The following is a 12,893-nucleotide window of genomic DNA, read 5'->3' as shown; positions in this document are numbered from 1 at the left end:
TTTGAGACTGATCTCATTAAAAAGAAAGTTTCTATCCCAAACAACTCAATATAACAAAGAATTTTCTCTCTTATTCTCTTTGTTATAAAAAAAATACAGAAAGATGACTGATTTCACAAAATCAGTCATTTGAATACAAGTTGAAAGAGGCATTCTAAAAGAACTACTAATAATTTTCTTCCCTATAATTACAGATTTCCATAGAAGGAAAAAGAAAGAAATGAAGACTGCTATTTTAATAAAGTACAAAGAACCACCTTCTCTGGCTCTCCAGGGTGTAACGAAATTAACTGGTTTCTAAACACCTTCTCTCAATTTTCCTGACTTTCTGAACTCCAAACCATGTGGCCCAATGCTTCTCAAACATCTCCACTAGGATGTCCCACATACATCACAAAGTCAGCATGTCCAAAAGCAGGGCTCAAGGTACAAAGTAAAACAAAAGAATGTTCTTCTGCAGATGACATGGTTAAAAAATGAGTCTAGAAGAAGGAATAAAAAGCCAGTGATCTTCACTAAGAAGTGGTATATTCTCACAGGAAGCCAAATAATTATCCACTGGAAAGTTCAAGGTTGCAGCACATCAAGGATTCCGAAGGCCACATAAGTTTAGTAAAACAAGGACAGGACATATCTAGAGAAAAAAGAAGGTAAAATCAAAGAAAGGGGATTATATCTTCAGTTGCTGTCATATTTGAGCATGCACCAGAATATTTTGGAGGCCCAATTAACAAAGACTACTGAATTCCCAACTCCAAAGTTTCTCATTTGATAGGTCTGGAGTGGGGCCAGGAATCTCCATTTCTAAAAAGTTCCCAGGTAATGCTCATGTGGGAGAGCCACTGATTTTTGCCTGCAGTGTATCTTGAGTGGTAACTGCAGAGACAAGTACAGGAGAAGTTCAGATGAGACCAAGTATACCAAGAAGAAAAGCTGCTATAGTGTACACTAAATAGAAAGGATTTCACAGTATCAGGAGTAAATGCAACTTACAAAATCAAGGTTTTGATTAGATTACAGGTAACAAGATCTCTCCATCTCTCCCATCCTGTGCCTTGCACTGCCTCTCCCCAAATTCCAGGTCTGATCTATGTTCTGAGTATCATACTAAGGAGTTTTAACCTTACTTTGTAAAAGTTAGGAAAAGAAGAGTAAATGTATATATGTAAATGCCGTAGGATGGTGATGGCTGCACACAGACAAGGAGGGGTTCTGCTTCCTGAGCCTAATCTACAAACCTGTAGTGCATATCTACCTCTTCAGTGAAGCCCTCTTGGATCTCTTCTCCAACATGAGATTTGTTGCTGTTTTCTCTGTGCATTTATTCTTTTTTGTCAGTGCCTCTGCTGTCTACACCAGATATGCACTGAGAACAATGTGTAGGATTTTATTTTTTTTTAAAGATATTTTTTATTTATTTATTTGACAGAGAGAGATCACAAGTAGGCAGAGAGGCAGGCAGAGAGAGGAGGAAACAGGCTCCCAGCTATGCAGAGAGCCCAATGCGGGACCCGATCCCAGGACCCTGAGATCATGACCTGAGCCAAACGCAGCAGCTGAACCCACTGAGCCACCCAGGCGCCCCAATGTGTAGGATTTTAAAGGGCAGAAGAGGGTAAGAGGGGATTTCAGGAAGGAAATTCCTGAGCAAAAACAAAAGAAAAAAAATAATTAAGGCAACATTCTGGACTGACACATGGACAGAGGTAGTGATAACTTGTAAGGTAGTTGAAGAAATGTAACAGAAGGTTCTGAATATCATACTAAGGAGTTTGAACCTTACCTTGTAAAAGTTAGGAATGGAAGAGTAAACGTGTATATGTGAATACTGGAGGATGGGGAAGCCGGCACACAGACAGGAAGAAGTTCTGCCTCCTGTGTCTAGTCATGATCCCAGAGTCCCAGGATAGGGCCCCAACAACAGGCTCCCAGCTCAGCGAGGAGCCTGCTTCTCCAACTCTCCCCCTTCTCAAGCTTTCTCTCCCACTCTCTCAAATAAATAAATAAAATCTTGGAAAACAACAACAACAAAACCCACTAATTTTTAAGATGAAATGACATTCCAAATAGGAGATACTGCATTCCTCAAAAAGCACTAGGAATCTTACTCAATGAAACAGTTTATTTAGCTAATAAACTCTATTTTTAAGAAACATTCAGTGAGCCCAAGAGAATGTAATATAACCTTCAAATGAAACAATGAGAAGTAAGATTTTCCACTGGGGCATAATATGCAAAAGAACATTATCAACCTTCAACACTATAAACCTGAACAGCTATAACTCAGAGCTGAAACTCAAAATGGCAACTAAGTTACTAAAAATACTTTGTAACACTAACAATCAATCCATATATTATCAACAATCCTCACTAGCAAAATCACACCTCAGATTTACGTTTCCTCTCACTTAACACTAGTAATAACCCAAGTCTAAAACTACAAATTCAAATATACCAAAAACAAAACTCTGATGGCCAAATTTATTTAATTTTGAAAATACTGAAAAATATGTAGTTTATAAACTTAACCTACAACACAATTTATGTATATAAAGGAACATCCACCCAAGGTTTTAAACACAACTGTATCGATAAAACGTTACAATTTCAAACAGAAGGCAATCTTTCTACATACATATATTCAAATGCAACCTGTTACAATCTTTAGTAATGAAGATCAGCAGTCTACTACTGACTGATGAATTGGGAACTCAGTCTACTACAACTGAGCTCAGGAAACATACCTGTTTTAGTTTCAACCGACACAAATTGGGCAAATGTCTGTTCACACCTTTTTAGCTATTGTTGTACAATACAAAATCTGAATAGCCTTTGTCCCTGATTCCTGGGATGGAGACTCTAAATCCTAGGAATTTTACACTAGTAGGAATAATCTTTGTTATCCTTGGTGGGCCCCTAGGACATCTTTTTATATTAATATAGAACTCTCAGTGGGCCCCTAGTTTCAGGATGGGGCTAACCACACTTGATAGGCCAGTTAAGTGAGGGGTGCCCAGCTGGTTCAGTGGGTTAAGCATCCAACTCTTGGTTTTGGCTCAGGTCATGATACTGTGGTTGTGAGGTCCAGCCTCGAATTCAGCTCTGCTCAGCACTGAGCCTGCTTCAGATTCTCTCTCCCTCTCTCAAATAAATAAATCTGAAAGTAAAAAAGAAAAAAAGAAGAAAGAAAGGAAGGAAGGAAGGAAGGGAAAGAAAAGAAAAGCCATTCAAGTGATCAGAGGGTTGGGGCTTTGGGCCACATGAGATCAGTCTGACCTCATGGAAGAAAGGGGTGCTGCAGACTGATTCACCATGTGCCCAATAATTCAATTAATCATGCCTATGTAATAAAACTCCAATAAAAACTCTGGACACCAAGGCCTAGATGAGTTTCCCTGGTGGTAATTACATATCAATGTGGCAGGATAACGTGTCCTGGGACATGGAAGCTTTATACTTGGGACCCTTCCAGACCTCTCTCTAGGTATATCTCCATTTGGCTTGCCCTGATTTGTATACTTTATAATAAAACTATAATTCCAAGTATGGTGAGTGCAAGTATTTCCTGAGCTGTGAGTCACTTTAGCGAATTATCAAATCTGAGGGAGTAGTGGGAACTCCCAAATTTGTAGCCAGTTGGTCAGAAGTACAGGTGGCCCCGAAACCCTGGAGTTTGCAACGAGTACCTTAAAGTGAAAAGAATCTTGTGGACTGTGCCCTTAACCTGTGATGATGTCTGCCCTAACTTTAGGTAGTTTTTTTCCTTTAAAGATTTTATTTATTCACCCGAGACAGAAAGAGAGATAGAGCGCGCGCACGCATGAGCAGGGGGAAAGGCAGAGGGAGAGGGAAAAGAAGACTCCCTGCTGAGCTGGGAGCCCAGACACAGGGCTCAATCCCAGGATCCAGAGATCATGACCTGAGCCAAAGGCAGACACTTAACCATCTGAGCCACCCAGGTGCCCTAAATCTGAGTAACTAGTGCCAGAATCATACTGCAGCTATACATTTAACAAGATACACTGCCTGACCTCTCTCTTATAGGAACTGAGTGGAAAAAAAGAGCCAAGTGAAGTACTTTTTAAGGCATAAACCATTACAAAAAGTAAAAGACATTTTTGGTTATTCTCTCAAAAATATTAAAGAAAAAACTTAAAAAGTTTTTTTAATTCAGGATCGTCCAATTTAATTTTTCAAAGAACTGCTTAAACTAACAGAACTTATTTTAAGATATAATTCAGAACTCTGATGAAAAACATTTAAAAGGGAAAGGAATCTAAATCATAATTAAGACCAATGCCTAAGTAATTAAAATATATTAAGTTCATTCTTAGTAATCTCAAGTATAGACATTATGGACTTCAGAAAAACATAAGGTTCAGCTATTACTTTCTAACTCAATCTCCAAAAAGCTCATTTTCACCTTGGTTATGCTCAGGAATGACTGAAGCCACTAAGCAACATTTTGGTTACTCAGACACTGGATTCAAGTAAAAATCTTTCACATCATGGGGTGCCTGGGTGGCTCAGTGGGTTAAGGCCTCTGCCTTCAGCTCAGGTCATAATCCCAGGGTTCTGGGATCGAGCCTGGCATCGGGCTCTCTGTTCCACAGGGAGCCTGCTTCCCTTCCTCTCTCTCTGCCTGCCTCCCTGCCTACTTGTGATCTGTGTGTGTCAAGTAAGTAAATAAAATCTTTAAAAAAAAAAAAAAAAAAAAAAGGGCGCCTGGGTGGCTCAGTGGGTTAAGCCTCTGCTTTCGGCTCGGGTCATGATCCTAGGGTCCTGGGATAGAGCTCCACGTCGGGCTTTCTGCTCAGCGGGGAGCCTGCTTCCTCCTCTCTGTCTGCCTCTGTGCCTGTTTGTGATCTCTCTCTCTCTGTCAAATAAATAAATAAAATCTTTAAAAAAAAAAAAAATCATTTACATCACAACCAACTTTTTTGCCCATCCTTAACTAATCTTTAATTCAACCATAAAGCCTTGAAAAAATTACTCAAACTAGGGGTGTCTGAGTGGCTCAGTCAGTTAAGTGTCTGACTCTTGGTTTCAGCTCAGGTGGTGATCTCATGGTCCCTGAGATGGAGTCCTGCTTGGGGCTCTGCACTCAGCAGGGAGTCCCCATTAAGTTCCTTTCTCTCTGCCCCTCCCCCTGCTTGCATGCTCACACTGTTTCTAAAAATTAAAAAAATCTTTAAAAAAAATTACTCAAACTAACCTGTATGCATAAACAGCTACCTGGCTACACGAGAAAGCACATTTTAATTTGAATGGCTAATACCCTCCTTACTTACTAAACATAAAGAATTAAAGATTTGTTCCATAATCAGGAGAAACACATCACTAATTTTTGCTTACATGCTACCTGAAATTTTAGCCTTAAGCAAATTTAAAGATATCCGTATTTTCTTAAATCTGATGCATCACATCTTTAACGTAAAACTTTTTCAAACTATTTACAAGCTGACCTTCCATGGCACACATGCTTTGACTTATTTCAGTAACGATGTAATGAGGAAAAAAAAATGATTTTGCCTATCATCAACCTATTAAAACATTTTTCACTTATAGAATATATACTCATTTATGTGTAATAGTTAAATCCAAAGAAAACTTAACCACAAATAATGAAATTACTTGTAGTCTGAGGAACACCACACACAAATAACACAATAAAACATAATAGCAAGTTTCCAAACAGAAACCTTGTTTTAATGTGCCTCAAAGCATAGCAGTTATGAGCCCAGGTTATGAAATGAGGTAGGAGTAGATGAAAATCCTGGCTCCTTTCTTACCTGTGTGATAGGCCCCAAGGAACATTATCTGAGTCTGTATTTTTATAACCGTGCCTACCTCAGAGTGGTTATGAATATTAAATGAAACACTGCTCTTACCAAAGAGCCTGACACACAGTAAATGTTTAGTAACTTAGCAATTGTTATTAAATTTTGGAACAAGGGCACCTGGGTGGCTCAGTGGGTTAAGCTCAGGTCATGATCTCAGGGTCCTGGGATCGAGTCCCACATCAGGTTCTCTGCTCAACAGGCGGCCTGCTTCCCTTTCTCTCTCTCTGCCTGCCTCTCTGCCTACTTGTGATCTCTCTCTGTCAGATAAATAAATAAAATTTTAAAAAAAAGTTAAAAAAAAAAAAATAAAATAAATAAAATAAATAAAAATAAATTTTGGAACAAATGTTACACAGAGAAGCAATATTTTGATTTTCCCTAAGTTTAAGGCCCACAGATAGGATCCTCCTGGTTAAAGTTGAAACTAAGAAAAAAAAACATATTCCTAAGAAGAGGCATTTTACTAAAGATATGCAGACTAAGTAAAAATAACTGGTATCAAGCCAGTGCAGTTACTACATGGAAAATCTTAGTTTCTAACAATTCAAGTTGCATTAGCTGAAAGTATCTATTATTACAAAGCTATTATTTGTCCCCATTCTTTCTTCTCTATTTCTGGAAAGTACGAAAGAAAAAATAAAATCACATTATGAAAAGATGAACAGAAGGAAAAAAAAATATGATGTAGAGCCACCTCGGTGGTACAGTTGGTTGGGTGTCTGACTCTTGGTTTTGGCTCAGGTCATGATCTCAGGATGGTGATCTCAGGGTCATGATTAAGCCTCTGGTTGGCTGGTCTCCACACTTGGTGTGGAGTTGGCTTGGGATTCTCGCTCTCCCTCTGCCCTAAGTGTGTGCACTCTCAAAATAAACAAATCTTTAAAAAATATATATATGAAATATAGTTAGGTCACTCTAAGTTCTCATTAAGAACCAAACACAATGGGTGGGGGTGGGGGAACCATAACAAAAAACAGCAGAAACTGAACATAAAAGATGATAAAACACTTCTCCTTTCCCAAATACTACAGGATTCACCCTTCAACTGGATCTTCAAGGATTTTCTGTCTTCAGCCTCCAGCAAGTCCTTTTATCTCCACGGTCCTATCTCCAGCACAACTTCAAAAGGAAATACGTAAAAGCTACTCTGGTGGGTAGCTGCTAAGATAATCTCTCCATCTTCCACAGATCTGAGAATGAAAAGGCTGAATTCCACATTAGACCAATACTAGTCTCCATCCTCAATTGCTTACTTTTTAATCCATTCTAGGCATCCACAAAATGTATTTAAGTATGAGTTCCATAAACATTTTTGGTAGCCAAAAATAACACCACAATAAACACAAAATTCAATGATTATACCTTTGTCTCATGCAAAAACACAAAATCCTAAATCAATTTCCAAGTTAATTCCAAATACTGTTTCTAGAGACTATAAAATTACCCTGTTCTGGGGCGCCTGGGTGGCTCAGTGGGTTAAAGCCTCTGCCTTTGGCTCAGGTCGTGATCCCAAGGGTCCTGGGATCGAGCCCCGCATCGGGCTCTCTGCTCAGTGGGGAGCCTGCTTCCCCCTCTCTCTCTGCCTGCCTCTCTGCCTACTTGTGATCTCTTTGTTTCTGTCAAATAAATAAACAAAAATCTTTAAAAAAATAAAAATAAAGAAAAATTACCCTGTTCTAAGCACTTTACATATATTAACTCAATTATTACTCATCGTAATCCTAAAACATACATATGGTCCTTATCTCACAGATGAGCAAACTGAGGCATCAAAAGATATTAAGTTGCCCAAGCCTAAAGAATCAGTAAATAGTAGGAGACATCATTCTGACCCAGGCTGTCTGATTCCAGAACAATATTTAAATTAGGTATACCAATTATTCATTTAACAAGTTTTGTTGAGCACCTGCCAGGTAGAATTCTAAGCACTGGGGATAGAGCTGTGAGAACAAGTTAGACAAGGCCCCTGCCTTCAAGTGGAAGAGAGGCCTTGGAGCAAACAAGTATGTGGGGAAAATTTATCAGTAAGTGAACAGTGTATCTTCACCTAGCAATAAGTGCTACAAACAAAAATTAAAATGACAGCATTGGGCACCAGAGTGGCTCAGTGGGTTGAAGGCTCTACCTTCGGCTTAGGTCATGATCCCAGAGTCCTGGGATAGAGCCCTGCATCGGGCTCTCTGCTGGGCAGGGAGCCTGCCTACCCCTCTCTTTCTGCCAGCCTCTCTGCCTACTTGTGATCTCTGTCTGTCAAATAAATAAATAAAATCTTTTAAAAAAAATATTTAAAAAAATAATAGTAAAACAAAATGACAGCATCAAAAGTGGCTGAGGGAGGGACTGGCTTCTATTTTAAAAATCCAGGAAGGTCTTGCTGAGGTGATGACATTTGATGTAAAGATGTAAAGGCAAGATAACCACCAGGAGGAAGGGGTGGCCCAACTAAGAGAATAGCAAGTTTAATACCCCTAAGCTAAGAACAGCTTAATTAGTTCGAGAAATGGCAAAATGACCAGGGGACTGGGGCAGGGTGACAAAGAGTCACATGGTAAGAAGTCCAATTAGGACTGGCAGCTGCCAAATCATGTCATGCCCCAAGGGGCTGTGGTAGGGAGTTCTGATTCAATATTAAGGGTAACAGGAAGCTTTCAGAGGCTTTTGAGCACAAGAATGACAGCCTGACTAACATCTTTAAAAAGCTCTCTCTGGGGGCGCCTGGGTGGCTCAGTCAGTTAAGCGTCTGACTTCTGGCTAAGGTCATGATCGCAGGGTTCTGGAATGGAGCCCGGTGTCAGGTCCAGGAGTCTGCCTGTCCCTCTCCTTCTCTCTGCTCCACCGCCCCCCCCCCATGCCCGCTCTGTCTCTCTCTCTCTCAAATAAATTTAAAAAATAAAAAGATTGCTCTGATTCTTATGTGGGGATCAGTCAGAAAGAAAAGCAAGAGAAAAAGGGATAGCAGGGAGGCACTGTTCCGACTATAACTCAGACTAGGATTTATGTACTGTTTGTAAGTAAAAGAGGCACTAAAGGAACATGCGACCCAACAGTCTCTAAAAAAAGACTTTTAAAAGTATGCTTCTTCCCTTCATCTTCATCCCCCCTTCCTGACTTGACTTTGAAAAAAACTCAAATTCTTTTTTAATATCTAAGTTAATGCTTCGGTTGGTACTATATATAGGAGAAAAAAGATTAAAACAGATTTTCTTCAGGGGCACCTGGGTGACTCAGTTGGTTAAGTGTCTAACTCTTGATTTCAGCTCATGTCATGATCTCAGGTTTGTGAGCTCAAACTCCTAGTGGAGCCTACTTAAGACGGCCTCCCTCCCTCTCTGCACCCCTACCCAGGCCCCACTCATACACACACTCTCTCTCTCAAAAACAAACAAACAAACAAACAAAAACCTATTTGCTTCATTTGTAAGTATTCTGCTCAATATCCTATAATGTATAATACGCCACACACATGCATACATTCTTAAGAAACAGAAAGTAAAGAGCTTTACTACTATTTAGCTCAGAGCTCATTCATTAACCTGGAGAAAAGGAGTAATCAGTCTGTCTTCTGATCAGCTCTCTTCTCATACTTTGTTTCCAGCATATCCTGGCTCATTCTAGACTGAATTGTAATAAAAAAAATAAAAAGTATACCAGGGGGAATATGTATGTATTTACTGAACATCTCTGTGTACCAGGTACTCAAGAGATGCCTTACATTCAAAGACTTATTTACTCATTAACTATCCAAAGGAGGAAATAATATCTTCATTCTACACCCGAGGATAAAATCAAATATTAGTAACTTAAACTGTTCAAGGTCACACAGCTAATAAGCCAGAATTTAAATTTACATCTAACTCTAAAGTTTTTATCTTTCCAGTACAGCAACTGTCAAATTAAGATCAAATACATGTAGTCTTCCCAACTTATTATTAATGACTGGCTTGTTGCTGGTGAAGACAGGATTTCTTTCTTTTGCGTAGAACTGAGTTTTGCAGTTGGAGTGGGGGAAAAAGGAGTAATCCTAATGACTCAAACACATTATTTTGAAAAATTATTTTCCACTTGAAATATCATAAATATTAATCCTAAGAGTGATTCTTACCTTTTTAGGAAAAAAAATCTTAACTATGCATTGTTCACCATAAAATAGAAGTAAAGTTTTATGACAAAAGATGAGTTGGGTATGGACGGATAAAGAAAAAGATGATATGCACAAAAAGATAATCTTCAAGACACGTGTCGAATCTGAGTGACAAATATCCTAAGAATTGAATGAGATCCTCCTAAACCAGAGAAAAATTCATCGAAGAGGGACTTACTTTAGATGAACCTCTCAAGAATCCAGCCTAGGAAACATGGGAGGGGAACCACTTGCTAGCAGCACTGGCACTGGCTAAGACAAGGATATGTGAGAAAGCAAAGATGGGAAGTTTGGGAAGCAGGTTCCCCCAAAGGCTGGATTACTGTGTACTCCACAGCAAGAACCAACGTAATGGTGTGACCAACCCTAAAGCAGCAGCAGCTAACTCCTGAAGACTAAAGCAGAGAGGTCAGACAGCCCAGACACACAGAATTAAGAACTGTTACACTAAAGTCCTTAAAAGTTAGTTACAGGTGCTTTTATGGGATGTGCTAGCCTACATTATTTTCACCTAAATGAAGCCATTCACACTCTATACATGACCTGCGAAGGCCTGAAAGACAAACAGTAAACTTATACCATCTGCAATTATTTTGTTTTAAACAAGGGGGACTCAATAAAGGTGTTAGATTAAGGGATTTCATTTCCTCACAGACTGGATTTAGGTAGTAAGTGCAGTGAAATACACAAGGAAAGGCCCCTTTCGGTCTACTCAGGGGCTTAATCATTTTAAGAGTGAGTGGAAGTGTGAAAAGGACACTTATAAGGACAGTTGGGAAAAGATGCCCTGGATATTAAGGGAACAGGTAACAAGGAAAACTAAGTGAATAAAAACTGTCTTCAGCTAGTCCAACATCGATTTGGGGACCCCAGTGCGGGGGAGGGGCGTCTGATGTAGGGGTCACGAGTGGGGGGGAAGGATGGCGCGGCGGGAAGCCGGGCGGAGAGCACCCGCGCCCGGCCCTGACCGACATCCTGCGATGCTTCACGAACCTACGACCGAACGCGCGCATGAATGAATGGCGCGGGGCTGAATGGCCGGCCCAGGCGCCGACGCAGGAGGAAGGAGTTTGCCGCGCGGTGTGAGCGGGGCCGGGGGTGGCGTCTGCCGGCTAGACCCAGAGAGCACCGAGGGAAGGACCGCCGTGCGAGTCTCCCGCGCGGGGCGGTCGTGGGCCGGCGGCAGGGTCGGCTGCGCCCGGCCGGCCGCGCCATGGCGGTGGGGGAAGGGGAGGTCACGCGTTACATAACCCGGCAGCTGCCGCGCTCGGGGACGCCGCGGGCCGCCCAGGCCGCGAGAGGACGGCCTGCGGTGCCCGGGCCGGCGCACCCTCCCCAGCCCCGCCTCAGGCCGTCCGCGCTCGGGCCGCCGCCGGGCCGGTCTGCGGCGCCTCCGGGCGACGCGTGTCCGGTCCCACCCCTCCCCCACCCCGCCGCCGGCCCGGGGGTCGCTCACCTTCCGCGTTGCCCCGGACCACCATGCCCGGGCACGACAGCCTGCTCAGCCTCGCGGGCTCCGGCGCCGCTCCGGCCGCCGCACAGTGCCCTCGCCCGGGGCCCGAAGGAGGGTCGCGGGAGGGAGTCACACTGCCGCGCCGCGGCCCACGCTCGCCCCACGCTCACGGCGGCCGGCCCTGCGCGCGTTAAGCGGCGGCTCCCGCCCCTCCCCTTCTCTGGCGGGCGCGCGCGCCGCAGCTCCGCCCCGCCCCTCCCCCTCCACGGCCGGCGCGCTCCCTGGCTCCTCCTTCTCCCCCTCCCCGCCTGCGTCCACCTGCCCCGCGCTCACGCCTGGCGAGCCCCTGTCCCCGCCCCGACTCGCACTCACCCCCCGCGCGGCGTACTTGCCGGGTCTGCACCCTGCCCCGGGCGACCCCCGCACCGCGGGCGCGGCGCCACGGAGCTCCGCTGGTGCCAGCCCCGCCCCGCCCCGCCCTCCCGCCACCGCCTGCAGAGGGCAGCGCCTCCGCGGCACGTGACCGTCTCGCTCGCTGGGGCGGAGAGAAGTGCTGCGCTGGCCCGCCTTCCGCATCGCGCAGCTTGCCCTGCAACTCCGCAGGCTGCGCGCCTCTTGCTTGGGTCGCGGCGCGTCGGTTGCCTCTGCCGACGGCGCGCTGCCCCCGTCCCCCGATGGACTCCCCACTCTGGGAGGAGACCAGTGTGGGGACCGACCATGCTTTAAACCCTGGTGCTGTCTGAAGATAACGAGAAACACACGGGTCCCCGTCCACAAGCAATTGATTTACAGTGACATCTAGCGGAGAAAGGGACACACAGGAACTGACACTTTTCTATGCGAGGGAGCAACCGAGAATCGTGGTCCACGTAGGTTAGCGAGAATGAACACTGCGCCAGCGGGTGTGAGCGATTCATCGCCAGCTCCCGCAGGGACACAAACTCCATTTCTCGTCCTTTGAGTTTCTTCCCGGGATTGCACCTGCACCTGGATATTTGTAAACCTACAGCAGGTATCCCACCCCACGTGCAGCGCTGGGGTTACACGTGAAATCAATTTTCCGCTAAAGTTAAAAACAAAACGTATATTGTGTATGCTTAAATACAAATTTTAATTGAGGGCCTCCCGGCAATAGACAGTTGTTCCATAAGGACCATTTCCCCCTTTTGGCAGTGTCGCTTTGCCAAGGGATTTCACAATGCTGTTATAATAGTCTTAATTGTTGTAATAAACAAACGTGAAGCGAAACTCTGTGCAAAAGCTCAACACTTTTTTTTCCTTATTCCCTTACCCAAGATACTTGAAGAGTTTGCATGTGCTTAGGAAACTACTGTTTTGAAAACTTATTTTTCAGAGTTGAGACTTGTTTACTGGTAATTCAGAGGATATTCAAATGAGTTGCTTCTTTTATTCTAGACTTCGGGGTTTGCCATTTTATAGACTTATAGATGCCCTT

General features: G+C 43.4%; 1 protein-coding gene across 4 annotated transcripts in view; it reads right to left on the bottom strand.

The window, feature by feature from the left end:
- The window catches only part of REV1 (REV1 DNA directed polymerase), a 95,171-nt gene extending 83,262 nt beyond the window's left edge, over positions 1-11,909 (bottom strand). For 2 of the 4 annotated variants that reach the window (XM_004753016.3, XM_045077724.1), the window contains exon 1: positions 11,441-11,668. The gene's annotated coding sequence lies outside the window, so the exon portion shown is untranslated. Of the gene's footprint in view, positions 1-11,440; positions 11,670-11,809 lie in introns of those variants that run through there. The other 2 variants (XR_006606003.1, XM_004753017.3) reach the window with 2 other exon arrangements.
- Positions 11,910-12,893: the final 984 nt, after the last annotated feature.

This window comes from Mustela putorius, unplaced genomic scaffold, assembly GCF_011764305.1.
Source record: "Mustela putorius furo isolate JIRA1106 unplaced genomic scaffold, ASM1176430v1.1 tig00000224_pilon_pilon_pilon, whole genome shotgun sequence".
NCBI lineage: Eukaryota > Metazoa > Chordata > Mammalia > Carnivora > Mustelidae > Mustela > Mustela putorius.
Note: the sequence above shows the minus strand (reverse complement) of the source record. Positions and strands in the feature narration are given on the sequence as shown.